Consider the following 13625-nt stretch of genomic DNA (forward strand, 5'->3'; position numbering starts at 1 on the left):
CCATTCACCTTTATCTACACTCTTCACGACTTCATAAACCTTGTAATAAGGTCACCCCTCAACCTCCTACACTCCAGTGAAAACAGTCCCAGCCTCTCCTGATAACACAATCCCTCCATTCCCATTAACATTCCAGTAAATCTCTTCTGAACCTGCTCCGATTTAATGATATCCTTCCTATAACAGCACAACCAGAGCTGGGTTTAGAATTCCAGAAGAGGCCTCCCCAACATCCTGTACAACCTCAACATTACGTCCCAACTCCTATACTCAAAGGTCTGAACAATGAAGGTAAGTCTGATTGAACACCTTCTTAACCACCCTGTCTACATGTAACACAAACTTCAAAGACGTGAAGCCCTTGGTCTCTTTGTTCCATATCACTACTCAACGCCTTACGTTTAATGAGTGTAAGTCCCGCCTTCGTTTGTTTTATCAAGATTTATTATTTTGCATTTATTCCAATCCAAAAATCCTTTAAGTATAAAGGCAGTAGGAATATAATTAAGAGGGAAATCAGGAGGCAAAAAGGAGACATGAGATAGCTTTGGAAAATAGGGTTGAGGATAATCCAAAGGGCTTTTATAAATACCTGAAGAACAAAGGCTAACTAGAGAGAAAATAGAGACCCTCAAAGATCAGCAAGGCAGCCATTGTGTGGGGCTGCAGGTAATGGGCGAGATAGGGAGACAAGTATTTTGCATTAGTGTTTACTGTGAAGAAGTACATGGGAGATATAGAATGTGGGGAAATAAATGGTGACATCTTGAAAAAAAAGTCCATATTACAGAGGAGGAGGAGGTGCTCAATGAGTGGCTAAGGAGCTGGTGCAGGGGAAAAGGATTCACATTTTTGGATCATTGTTATCAACTCTGGTGTAGAGTTGACCTGCATAAGAAGGATGGATTGTACCTGATCTGGAAGGTGTCTAATATCGAGGCAGGGAGACTTGTTAATGCTACTCAGGAGGCAGTAAACCAGCGAGGAGTGTGTGTAATTGCAAATAGATACTGAGAAAAGAGGTATCTCTGAGGCTGGTACAGTTCAGAAGGCAAATAGTCATTGCAGGCAAGGGCAAGGCACAGAACAAGGTGGGATTTAGCAGTTACACTGCATTTATTTCAATGCAAGAGGCCTGACAGGGAAGGCAAATGAGCTGAGGGTATGGTTTTGAACATGGCACTGGGATATCATGGGTATTATAGAAACGTGGCTCAGGGATGGAAAGGACTGGCAGCTTAATGTTTCCGGGTATAGATGCTATAGGAAGGATAGAAAGGAGGACAAGGGGAGGGGGAGTGGCATTTTTGATTAGGGACAGCATTATGGTTGTGCTTAAGGAGGACATTCCTGGGAGTCCGTACAGTGAAGTTATTTGGGTGGAACTCGGAAATAAGGAAGGGATGATCTCCTTATTAGGGTTGTCGCGTGGGTTTCATCTGGGTGCCCTGGTTTCCTCCCACAGTGCAAAGATATGCTGGGTAATTTCGATTATCCAGGCTGAATTGCCACAGTGTTCAGGGATGTGCAGGTTGGGTGGATTATCCAGGCTGAATTGCCCATAGTGTTCAGGGATGTGCAGGTTGGGTGGATTATCCAGGCTGAATTGCCCATAGTGTTCAGGGATGTGCAGGTTGGGTGGATTATCCAGGCTGAATTGCCCATAGTGTTCAGGGATGTGCAGGTTGGGTGGATTATCCAGGCTGAATTGCCCATAGTGTTCAGGGATGTGCAGGTTGGGTGGATTATCCAGGCTGAATTGCCCATAGTGTTCAGGGATGTGCAGGTTGGGTGGATTATCCAGGCTGAATTGCCCACAGTGTTCAGGGATGTGCAGGTTGGGTGGATTATCCAGGCTCTGGATTAGTGGTGCTGGAAGAGCACAGCAGTTCAGGCAGCATCCAAGTAGCTTCGAAATCAACGTTTCGGGCAAAAGCCCTTCTCGAAACGTTGATTTTGAAGCTACTTGGATGCTGCCTGAACTGCTGTCCTCTTCCAGCACCACTAATCCAGAATCTGGTTTCCAGCATCTGCAGTCATTGTTTTTACCTCCTGGATTATCCAGGCTGAATTACCTACAGTGTTCAGGGATGTGTAGGTTGGGTGGATTATCCAGGCTGAATTACCCACAGTGTTCAGGGATGTACAGGTTGGGTGGATTATCCAGGCTGAATTACCCACAGTGTTCAGGGATGTACAGGTTGGGTGGATTATCCAGGCTGAATTACCCACAGTGTTCAGGGATGTGTAGGTTGGGTGGATTATCCAGGCTGAACTGCCCACAGTGTTCAGGGATGTGTAGGTTGGGTGGATTATCCAGGCTGAATTGCCCACAGTGTTCAGGGATGTACAGGTTGGGTGGATTATCCAGGCTGAATTGCCCACAGTGTTCAGGGATGTACAGGTTGGGTGGATTATCCAGGCTGAATTGCCCACAGTGTTCAGGGATGTACAGGTTGGGTGGATTATCCAGGCTGAATTGCCCACAGTGTTCAGGGATGTGTCGGTTTGGTGGATTGTCCAGGCTGAATTGCCCACAGTGTTCAGGGATGTGAAGGTTGGGTGGCCCTGGGAAATGCAACGTTACGGGGGAGGTTAGGCGGCTCTGAGGGTCAGTGTCGATGTGATGGGCTGAATTGTCTCATTCCCCATTGTTGGGATTCTCTGATAATTCTATTAGTTTTAAAATAGTTACAGAAAATAATAGACCATATCTATAAGTTAAGTTTCTAAATTAGACAAAGGCCAATTTTGACAGCACAAGGGAAGCACTTTCAATCTTTGTTTGTGGGAGGTTATTCCCAGGGAAAGGGATGGCTGGAAAGTGGGAACATAAAAACATAAGGAATAAGAGCAGGAGTAAGCCATCTGGCCCCTTAAGCCTGTTCTGCCATCCACAAGATCAGGGCTGATCTTTTCATGGCCTCAGCTCCACATTCCTGCTCTCTCACCATAACCCTTCATTCTTTTCCTGTTCACAAATCTACATTTTGCCTTAAAGGCATTCAAGTTGATAACATCAAATGCTGCACTCGGCAGGGAATTCTACAGATTCACAACCCTTTAGCTGAAGAAGCTCCTCCTGAACTCAGTCCAAATCTGCTCCCCCTTATTTTGAGGTTATGCTCTAGTTTCAACCGTCCCCAGTGGAAATAACCTTCCAGCTTCCATCTTTCTTACCCCCTTCATAATTTTATTTTTTTCGTCTCCAACCTCCCATTCTTCTAGATTACAATGACTCTAGAACCAGTTTTCTCAATCTCTCCACATACACCAACCCTCAACTCCTGACTCAAACTAGTGACCCTCCTCTGTACTCCCTCCAGTGTCAGTCCATCCTTGCTAATGTAAGGGGACCAAACCTGTACACAGTACTCCAGGTGTGGCCTCACCAGCACCCTGTACAGCTGCAGCATAACCATCCCTCTAGCAATGAAGGACAATATTCCCTTCACTGCCATAATTACCTGCTGCACCTGCAAACCAACTTCCTGTGATTCATGCACAAGGACAGCCTGCTGCATGTTTTCACCATTTCATCATCCAGTTTGTTGTTAGTCCAACCAAAATGTATGACCTCACATATCCCAACATTGAACTCCATCTGCCAGATCCTTACCCACTCACTTAACCGATCTGTATCCCTGTGCAGACTTACAGTGGCCTCTGCAGTCATTGCTCTACCTCATCTTTGTATCAAATATGAACTCTGACACTGTACACTTGGTCCTCAACTCCAAAACATTTGTGTAAATTGCAAATAGTTGTAGTGCCAACACTAATCCAAACACCCATTTATCCCCATTCTTTATTTTTTGTTGGTTAACCGATCCTGTATCAATGATAACACATTACCCATAATGCTGTGCATCTTTACCTTATTCAGCAGCCTTTTGTGTGGCAACTTATCGAATACCTTCTGGAAATCCAGGTACACCACATCCCAGGAGTCTGCCTTATCCAACGCACTCGTTGTATCCTCAAATAATTCCAGTAAATTCTTAAACATGACCTGTCTTTCCTGAATCCATGCTGTGTCTGCTAAATGAGACAATTTCTACCCAGATATCTCAACACTAATTCCTTGAGAGATTCAAGCATTTTCTCCACTACAGAAGTTAAGCTAACGGGTCCTTTTTGAAAAATAGTGGCACCACATTTGCAGCTTCCAGTCTGTCAAACCCGTCCCAGAATCCAACAAATTTTAGTGAATTATCACGAGTCTATTTGTTATTCACACACTCCTCTCTTCCTCCCCCCCCCCCCCCCCCCCCCCCCCCCACCTGCCATCTCCTTTAGTCCCTGGGATGCAATCCATCAGGGCCTGGAGACCCATCTACCTTTAGGCTGTTATCTTTCCCAACATTACCTCTTTACTGGGAATGATTGCTTCTCTGTCCTCCTCTGCCATTGCCTCCATAGGCCTGCGACAATGAGAGTACACAGACAGTATGTTCCTGTTAAGGCCAAGGATGGTAGGTGTAGAGAATGCTGCCTGTCGAAAGAAATTGAGGGCCTGGTCAAGAAAATGAAGGAGGCACATGGCATGTACAGAGAGCTAGTGTGAATCCCTAGAGGAGAAAAGGGCAGTAGGAGTATACTCTGGGTAAACCGGGAGGGCAAAAAGGGGACATGAGATAGCTTTAGGAATTAGGTTTAAGGAGAATCCAAAGTGATTGTACAAATACACTAAGGATAACGAGTAACCAGGCAGAGAATAGGTACCCGCAAAAATCAAGGCTGTCTGTGGAACAGCAGGAGGTGAGAGAGATTCTGTATGAGCGGAGAGATTTTACAAACAAAATATGCACGTCGGAAAACACAAATTTGAATGTCCCAGTCTCGTGTTTTCAGTAAACAAGGAATTGCCTCAGTGTGGCTGCAGGCATGAGTGCGCGCCGCCATCTTTATTTGGGGCAAAAATTCACTGGACACGTGCGGAGCCACCAGCTTTGTAGGGGGCAAGGTGCAGCCAGGTGCATGTGCAGCCTTTCTCTGGTACAGAGTCATTGGGCAGGATTTACACAGAGTACATTCAAACTCAGAGTAATGGATGTTTATCTCGGGATTTGTTTCGTCATTCATTTAAATGGCTTGGTATCGTAAATGAGTTTGCAGGTCATACAAAATTGGAGGTATTGTGGATAATGAAGAAGGTTCCCTCAGATTACAATAAGATATTGATCAGATGGGGTTTAATTTAGATAAATATGAGGTGCTGCATTTTGGAAAAGCAAATCAGGGCAGGACTTATACACTGAATGACAAGGCCCTGGAGATGTTTGTAGAACAAAGAGATCTTGGACTGCAGGTTCATAGTCCTTGCAAGTCAAGTTGCAGGCAGGTAGGATGATGAAGAAGGTGTTCAGTATATTTTCCTTTATTGGTTTGAGCATTGAGTATTGGATGTGGGAGGTCATGTTGCTGTACAGGACATTCGTTAGGCCACTTTTGGAATAGTGTGTGCAGTTCTGGCCTGCCTCCTATCAGAAGGGTGCTGTGAAACTTGAAAGGTTTCAGAAAAGACTTACAAGGATGTTGTTAGGGTTGCAGGATTTGAGCTACAGGGTGAGGCATAAAAGGCTGGGTCTGTTGTCCCTGGAGTGCCATAGGCTGAGTGGTGATGTTATGGAGGTTTATACAATCATGAGGGGCATGAATAGAGTAAATGAACAAGATGTTTTCCCTGGAGTGGTGGTGTCCAGAAGTAGAGGACATTGCTTTAGGGTGAACAGATAAAATTTCAAAGGGGCCTAAAGGACAACTCTTTCATGCAGTAGGTGGAATGAGCTGCCAGAGGAAGTGGTGGAGGCTAGTACAATTAAAACATGTTAAAGGCATCTAAATAGACACATGATCTGATTAGGAAGCATTTACAGGGATATGGGCCAAGTGCTGGCAAATGGGAATAGATTAGGTTTGGATACCTGGTTGGCATGGATGAGTTAGACCGAAGGGTCTGTGTCGGTGCTATACATCTCTATGACTGTGGGATCATAACAGCTTACACTGTTCTGCTTCATCTCTGGGCTCCCTCATGACCACTTTGTCAATATCTTGCTTCCTCAGTCTCGAACAGACCCATTGGTCTGTTTAGTATTTGACTATTATTTTTACAGACATTTTTGTAAGTTAATTTTTCACTGCCGCCCAGTCCCTGACCATGTGCTGCTTATTAATTTTTTTCTGGAAAATCTTTGACAGTCAAGAATTCTTTTTTCTAATTAGCAAGTGCATTTTCCTTCCATGTCGAACTATCAAATTCTGCACCATTTTCATTCCCTGTAATCCGTTTTGCACTCCCTGAAACATCAACTGTGTTTCTCCTTCCACAATTACCAGTGATTAATGTCAAATCCCTGTTGCCTGTGGAGAGGGTGACGTTTGACTTTCTTGTACAGCTGCAGTTTGTGTGGTGAAGGTACTCCCACAATGTGGTTGGTTAAGAGACATTACAGTGTATTTATTACAGCAACAGTAAAGATCTGAATATAATGTCCGAATCAAGAACAGTTTGTAGTGTTATTATGCTGCTTATAATTTCATAAAAATATTATTGGGAACTTTAGACATAAAGCCAGAGAAGGATGATATTAGGTCAGGTGACCAAAACCATTGCCAAATAAGCAGGTTTTGAGGAATGTCTTAAAGGAGGAAAGCAGACCTGTTAGGTTTTAGCTGCAAATTTCAGACCTTGTTGCTTTGACAACTGTAAAAGCAGCCACACAGGTGAAGTAATGAATTAACAGGTCATTGGGAGTCTCGAAAAGAATGGGTTGTCGAGGTCTCAAGGGGTGTGTGATGCAGCGAGCTAGGGATGATCACAACCAGGAATTAAATCAAGGGTGAGAATTTTAAATTGAGGGATGTGGGCCGGATGCTGGCAGGTGAGACTAGATTGGGTTGGAATATCTGGTCGGCATGGACGGGTTGGATTGAAGGGTCTGTTTCCAAGCTGTACATCTCTGTGGCTCTATGTTGTTGATTATGAATAGGAGCCTTTTGGTGGATCAACAAGTTTTGGTACAAGGGAGTACTTGGGCAGCAGAGATTTAGTTTTTCTTGAGATTACAGGGAGGTTGAATGTGGGAAGCTGGCCAGGAGTGTTTTTGGATAATGAAGTCTGGAGATAACACAAGGTAGATGAGAGTATATGAGCTGAGATGAGGGTAGAATCAGCTAGAAATAGTAGTCTTGTAGTGGGACTGGGCTGTCACCCTCACCTCACCTCTGGGATTCAGTTAGTTGTCAGGTTGTGAATCAGGGCGGTAACACAATCGGGAGCTGAGTGGCCCTGGTGGAGCCTAAAATGAGTGTCACTGAGCTGACTGTTGCTGAGCAGCTGCTGCTTGGTAGCCCTGTTGATGACATCTTCCATCACTTTACTGCTGATCGAGTGTGGACTGATAGATGGAAATTGCCTGGGTTGGATTGCCCTGTGTTTTTGTGTTGAACATTCCTGGGCAATGTTCCACATTGTCGGTAGATGCCAGTGCTGGAGCGGTACTTGGCTTGGTGGGTGGCAAGTTCTGGAGCACAAACCATCAGTATTATTGCCAGAATATTGGTCGGGCCCATAGCCTTTGCACTACTTAACCATTTCTTGATGTTATTCAAACTGAATTGAACTGGCTTAAACTCACATCTGTGATGTTGGAAACCACTGGAGAAGGCTGAGATGGATCATCCCACTTTGCACTTCTGGCTGCAGATTGCTGCAAATGCTGTCATCTTATCTGGTGCATGGGTGTGTGAGGCCCCTCCATCAGTAAGGGTGGGGATATCTGTGATGCTTCCTCCAGTGAGTTGTTTAATTATCCATCACCGTTCACAACTGGGTGTGGCAGAACTGCAGAGCTCCGATCTGTTCCATTGGATGTCGGATCACTCAGCTCCTTTGATTACTGCTGATGCTGTTTGATATGCAGGTAGTTCTGTTTGGTCGCTTCACCAGGTTGGCACTTCATTTTTAGGTCTGCCTGGTGCTGCTCATGGCATGCCCTCCTTTCCTGTCCATTGTGATGGGTGAGAGCAGGATTTACAAACCCATGAGATTACAGATTGTGCTGGAGTACAGTTCTGCTGCTGTTGATGTCCCACAGTGCCTCATAGATACCCAGTTTGAGATCCTCCATCTCTTCAAATCTGTCCCATTTAGAACGGTGATAGTGCCACTCAACACAATGGAGGTTTTTCTCAACTTTAAGGCAAGACTTTGTCTCCAAAAGGAATGTGTGATGGTCGCTCGTACCGATACTGTCATGGCCAGATGGATCTGCCGCTGGTCAATTCATAACAATGAGATCAAGTATGTTTTTCTCTCTTGTTGGTTCCCTCCCCACCCGCTGCAGATTCCGTTGAGCAGCTATATCCTTTAGGACCTGGTCAGCTCAGTCAGTAATTCTGTTGCAGAGCTAGTCTTGATTGTGGATATAGAAATCCTGTACCCAGAGTACATTTGACACCATTTTATTGCCTCAATGCTTCCTCCAAATGTTGTTCAACATGAAGGAGCACTGATTCATCAGCCGATGGAGGATGGTACATGGTAATTAGCAGGAGCCATGAGACTTCCTGGTCTCCGGAGTCAATGCTGTGTACTCCCAGGGCAAATCCTCCCTGTCTGTAGACCACTGTGCCACCACATCTGCCTGGTCTGTCCTGCCGGTGGGACAGGACATATCCAGAGATTTCAGGAGAAAGTGAAGACTGCAGATGGTGGAGATCAGAGTTAAGGGTCTGGTGCTGGAAAAGCACAGCAGGTCAGGCTGATGACTGGCTTAGGCTTGAAACGTCGATTCTCCTGCTCCTCGGATGCTGTCTGACCTGTTGTGCTTTTCCATCACCACAATCTCAATATCTTGCGATGGGGATGGTGGTGTCTGGTCATTGTCTGTAAGGGTTGATTTTGTGTGTATGACTATGTCAGGCTGTTCCTTGATTGGTCTGTGAGACAGCTCTGCACATTTTGGTCCCAAAATCCAGATGTTAGTGAGGAGGACGTTGCACCATCGAGAGGGCTGATTCTGTGGTTGTATTAAATGGTGCCTTCTTAGATGCCGAGTGGTCCATCCAGTTTCATTCCTTTGTTGAAACTTTGTTGAGTAGCTGGCTGGGCCACTGTCAGGTTGGCAGGGCTTTTTCCACCATTGACAATGGTTCCATGGAGATCAGGAGATTCCTAATTCCAGTTATTTTTTCTTGAATTCAGATTCCACCACCTGCCAAGATGGGATTCGAACCAGGACTTCAGTCGTTTGTTTTAATATTTTGGATAAAATTTAAATAAATTAGGTTTGTTCACTCGCTTTAAATATCACTTACCCAGGTTTTGTTTTTTTGTGAAACACTGTCCATCATCCTGTCTCCTCCATCCTTCTCTCCAACAACAAGAGTTTGGCGCGCATGGAGTTTCTCTGTCACTAAGACTGAGATAATCCGATCTGCTGCTTCCCTCCATCCCACTCGCCCACGGAGCCAAACTGCCTCACGTGGTGTTCCTGGTTTTTGTCCTAAACCTACATCTTCCTCCAGTCTCTTGTCAAGCCTTATCCAAGCTCACCTTGACCCTTTACCCTAATCTCACTAAACTATAGACTTTCCAACTCTCTTTCCTCCTCCTCCTCATCAGTCCCCCTCACCGATTCACAGATATTGTTCCTTGTTCTGTCTTTTCTGGTTATGTCCTTCTCTCCCAAAATCCTGCTCCATCTCCACTCTCCAACTCCTTTCTGAATTCCTTGCATTTGGTGTCCTTGGTCCCTTCTGTGTCTCACGTACATACTACCAGGAGGTGACATTGTGCAAAAGCACCATGTTGGGTTTCACATGTACACTGACGATGCCCAGCTCTCCCTCCCCATCATCCCTCTCCATTACTCCACTGTTACTCAGTTATTAAACTGCTTACCACATTCCCACTACTCGATTAGGTGCAGTTTCCTCCAATGAAACATTGTAGTGGTTAAACCCGTTGCCTGACAAATTCCTTTCCCTTACTGCTGAGCCTCTCCCTCTCACTGGGAACTATGCAGACATCCACAATCCCAAACACCAGGAATTCCAATCTCTTAAACATTGTTTGTCTCCTCCTCACCCCAGCTCCATTGCTACTGAAACCCCTTACCCGTGTCTGTGTTGCCTTAAACGTGACGAATCCGAAACAGAATCCTTGATTCTGTGACTGACTCAGAATCTGGTTTCAAACTCCCCTCTCAGTATTTACTCTCTGACACATCAGTATTTATTCTGTCAAACCCCTTCAGAATCTGGTGGTGTGGTCTGATTGTAGGTGGTGGAAATGGCAGAGGATGATGTGTTGTATCTGGGTGGAAGGTAAGGACTTAGGGGAGTGTTCTATCCTTGTTGCAGTTGGATGTGTGGGTTTCAAAGGCAGAGGTGCAGGAAGTGGAGGAGATCTCGTGGGTGGTATTGACCACATGGGAGGGGAAATTGCAGTCCTTGAAATAATGGGGCCATTTGGTATGTTCTGGCCTCACTGGAACACTGCAGTAAGCATGAGACAGAGATGTTGGCCAGGGAACAGGCTCATGTGTTAAAGTGACAGGCAGCTGTTTGATTCAGACAGGGGGAGGATCCCACCACTGACCTCACAATGGGGTCCAGCTGATTGGTGGAAGCTTCGAACCAATAGGAAAAAATGATGGGACTGGTGGACCAAGTGGAACCAGCTGGTCATCCAAACAATGGGAGTGAATAAGGGGCGTGGCCAGTGGGATGACACGTCACCAGTAACTCTGCCTGTGCAGTGCCACGTGACTCGGCAGTTTGTGAATGTGGGAGATGCAAACAGGGAAGGGGAGAGTGGCCTCGGAGTCAGGGAGGTAATGAGGCACTTTAGACTGGGAAATTTTAATTACCCTCTGTGCGGTTCATAAGTCTGAATTAGAAACTCTTAGTCCCGCGTTTGCAGCAGATGGGAAAATGGCTGCGGCCCTCAGGCGGTGACAGGTTCTGGGATATGGCCGCCATCTTTATTATGGGTAAGGTACAGTGAGGCGCATGTGCATGTCCCCTTCCTAGGATGGGGGGGGAGAGGGGGGGTGCGATTTGAAGAGAGGCATTTACACATCAAGCACATACCAAGAAAAAAGTATGTCTTTATATACTTCCTGTACTGACTGTGTGAGTTTTGTTTTGTGAATTCATTTCATAGGATATTAAATCAGAATAATTGAGGCTGGGATCTCAAAAGCAAGTTTTTACAGTCAATGGAGTCATCAGGATCTGAATATAATTGGCATTTAACTGTGGAAGGAGAAAGTCTGTCTGATCTGTTTGTGGGAAAATATCCCCAATATTTTTGTTAAGCAGAAAGATGTACAAATTCATGGTTGGGTCACCCTTTGGGTATGTGCTCTGTTCTGGGCCCTGCAGCAGAGGAAGGAGGTATTGGCCTGAGAGGGAGCACAGATTTATCCAGATTACACCTCGTCTCTTTGTAAGAACTCTCAGATTTAGACCCAATCACCCACTCCATGATGTTAAGCTGTAAACTTCCCATTAAAATTCCTTTTGGACTCAAATTCCAGTACCTTTTCAGGTGGAATGTTCCAGCTTCTGACAACTGTCTGTTCATTCAGAAACTACTGAGGTCCATGTTGACTCTGGGGTTACAAAGGGCTGAATTGGAAGATGAGGTGCTGTCCCTGAGCTCCCATTGAGATGCATTGGGACAGTACAGTAGGCTGAGGGCAGTGTAGGTGTGAGCAGACAATGAAAATGACGGCTACGCTGTGAGGGCTGCTTGGCTCAATGAGAGTGTTCTGGAGTTGGGTGCAAACAGAGTGAGGTGAGACAGAGAGAAGGTGAAGCTGAAACTCCGTTTTAGTTCAGGCCTTTCAGAAATTCACAGTCCCAATGGGAACAGCCAGTTTTTAAGTGATACCTGCGGAGTATTTGTTAACAGTTTTTAAAGTATTTTTCCTGAGGGCAGTTAAGAGTTAACCACATTGCTGTGGGTCTGGAGTCACATGTAGGCCAGACCAGGTGAGGATAACAGTTTCCTTCCCTACAGGACATTAGTGAACCAGATGGGTTTCTAACAATCAACAATAGTTTCATGGTCATCATTCGCCTTTCCATTCTAAATTGTATTGAATTCCAATGCTGCCATCAGCCATGTTGGGATTCTATCCCTAATCCTCGGAACACTGTACATATCACTCATCTGGCAGGAATACCATTAAGCCATTGCCTCCCTTTTTAGCAATGTTTAAAAGAAATTTCCTTCATTCTGCGTGTACAATTAGAGTTAAAATACTGTAACGTCCATGTGTCAGCCTCTCCAAAAGGTCAATCAAAAGAAATTTGTTTGGGAGTGAAATATTTCACTTTTTTGGGCCAGTTTATTCAACAAAAATTAATCTAAATAAAAATCTTATGCCTCGGGCATGTAATTTCTGAAGCCGGAGGGGGATTACAGAGACAGGGAGGGTTGTGGGGCCAGAGGGGGATTGTTGTCCAAACATCACTGTAGTGTACATGGACTGCAGCATTTCAGGGAGGCGGTTAACCACCACTTTCTCCAAAACAAGGAAAGGTGGCCAATAAATACTGGTCTGGGCAGCAAAGGCAACCCCCAGTGAATAAAACCAAGCAGTGACCTCTCTGAGCTGACTTGCTGTGAAGTTAAAACCTTCTCTGGAAATGGAGTGGGCAGAGATGAGAAACAGTGACATTTCACAGCTGGCCTCAGAGAGACCTCACCCTTGGAAATACTCAGAGCCGGGGATCAGCTCAGTGAGTTTCAGTCTCTTCAAATATCAATCTTTGTCGGTTTTATTTTATTTAATCTACAATCGTGAGTCCGGTGAAGATTTCTTTTTAATATCTTAGGGTCTCTTGATTCAATGTTTAAGATATAAAACGTAAGCATTAAGATATTCTCGGGCAGTATTTTTCGAGCAGTCAGACTGTGCCTTTGTCTTGGTCTGTAGATTGTGAAGGCGCAGAACTGGCCTGTTGTAGAGTGGCGTGCTGTTCCTGTTGGATGTGGGAGATTAGGGAGAGTTTCAATAATCTTGATGATTGTCTGAAGGAAGTGTGATTGCAAATCCTGTTGGATCACAAGAATTTGCGGAGGAGTGATTAAAGGCAGTGAGGAATTGACAGGAGCCGGGGAGTGTGATAGGTGGCAGTGTCAGGAATGCAGAATACTGCAGATACAGTCAGGTAGATGGGTTACCGCCAGGAAAGCGAGTAGTGCTAGGCAGGTACTGCAGGAGTCTCCCGTGGCTATCCCCATCTCAGACAAGTATTCTGTTTTGGAAAATGTAGGTGGTAATAGACTTTCAGGGGAAAGTCGCACTGACAGTCAAGTTACTGGTTCTGAGACTGGCTTCTAACATAATGTGAGGTATATCCAGTTCCACAGGATCGATGGTGATAGGGGACTCTCTAGTCAGGGGCACAGTCTGCCGTTTCTGCAGCTGACAGTGAGACATCAGAATGGGGTGGTGCTGCCCTGGTGCCAGTGTCAAGGATGTCTCTGAGGGAGCAGAATATTCTCATAAGGGAAAATAACCAGTGGGAGGTCATTGTACATTGGTACCAATGGCATAGGAAGGGGAAAGCATGGGGCCCTGAAGAGCAGGGAGATTTGC

General features: G+C 45.4%; 1 long non-coding RNA gene across 3 annotated transcripts in view; it reads left to right on the top strand.

Annotated features, from left to right (window-relative positions):
• Window positions 1-13625, top strand: part of LOC140458921 (uncharacterized) — a 50815-nt gene that overhangs the window by 10309 nt on the left and 26881 nt on the right. For 2 of the 3 annotated variants that reach the window (XR_011953751.1, XR_011953749.1), the window contains exon 3: window positions 187-291. The exons of the other annotated variant lie outside the window; for it this stretch is intronic. This is a non-coding gene — a long non-coding RNA (uncharacterized lncRNA). The remainder of the gene's footprint in view (window positions 1-186; window positions 292-13625) is intronic. 3 annotated transcript variants of the gene reach the window in all.

The sequence above is a fragment of the Chiloscyllium punctatum genome, chromosome 34, assembly GCF_047496795.1.
Source record: "Chiloscyllium punctatum isolate Juve2018m chromosome 34, sChiPun1.3, whole genome shotgun sequence".
Classification (NCBI taxonomy): Eukaryota; Metazoa; Chordata; class Chondrichthyes; order Orectolobiformes; family Hemiscylliidae; genus Chiloscyllium; species Chiloscyllium punctatum.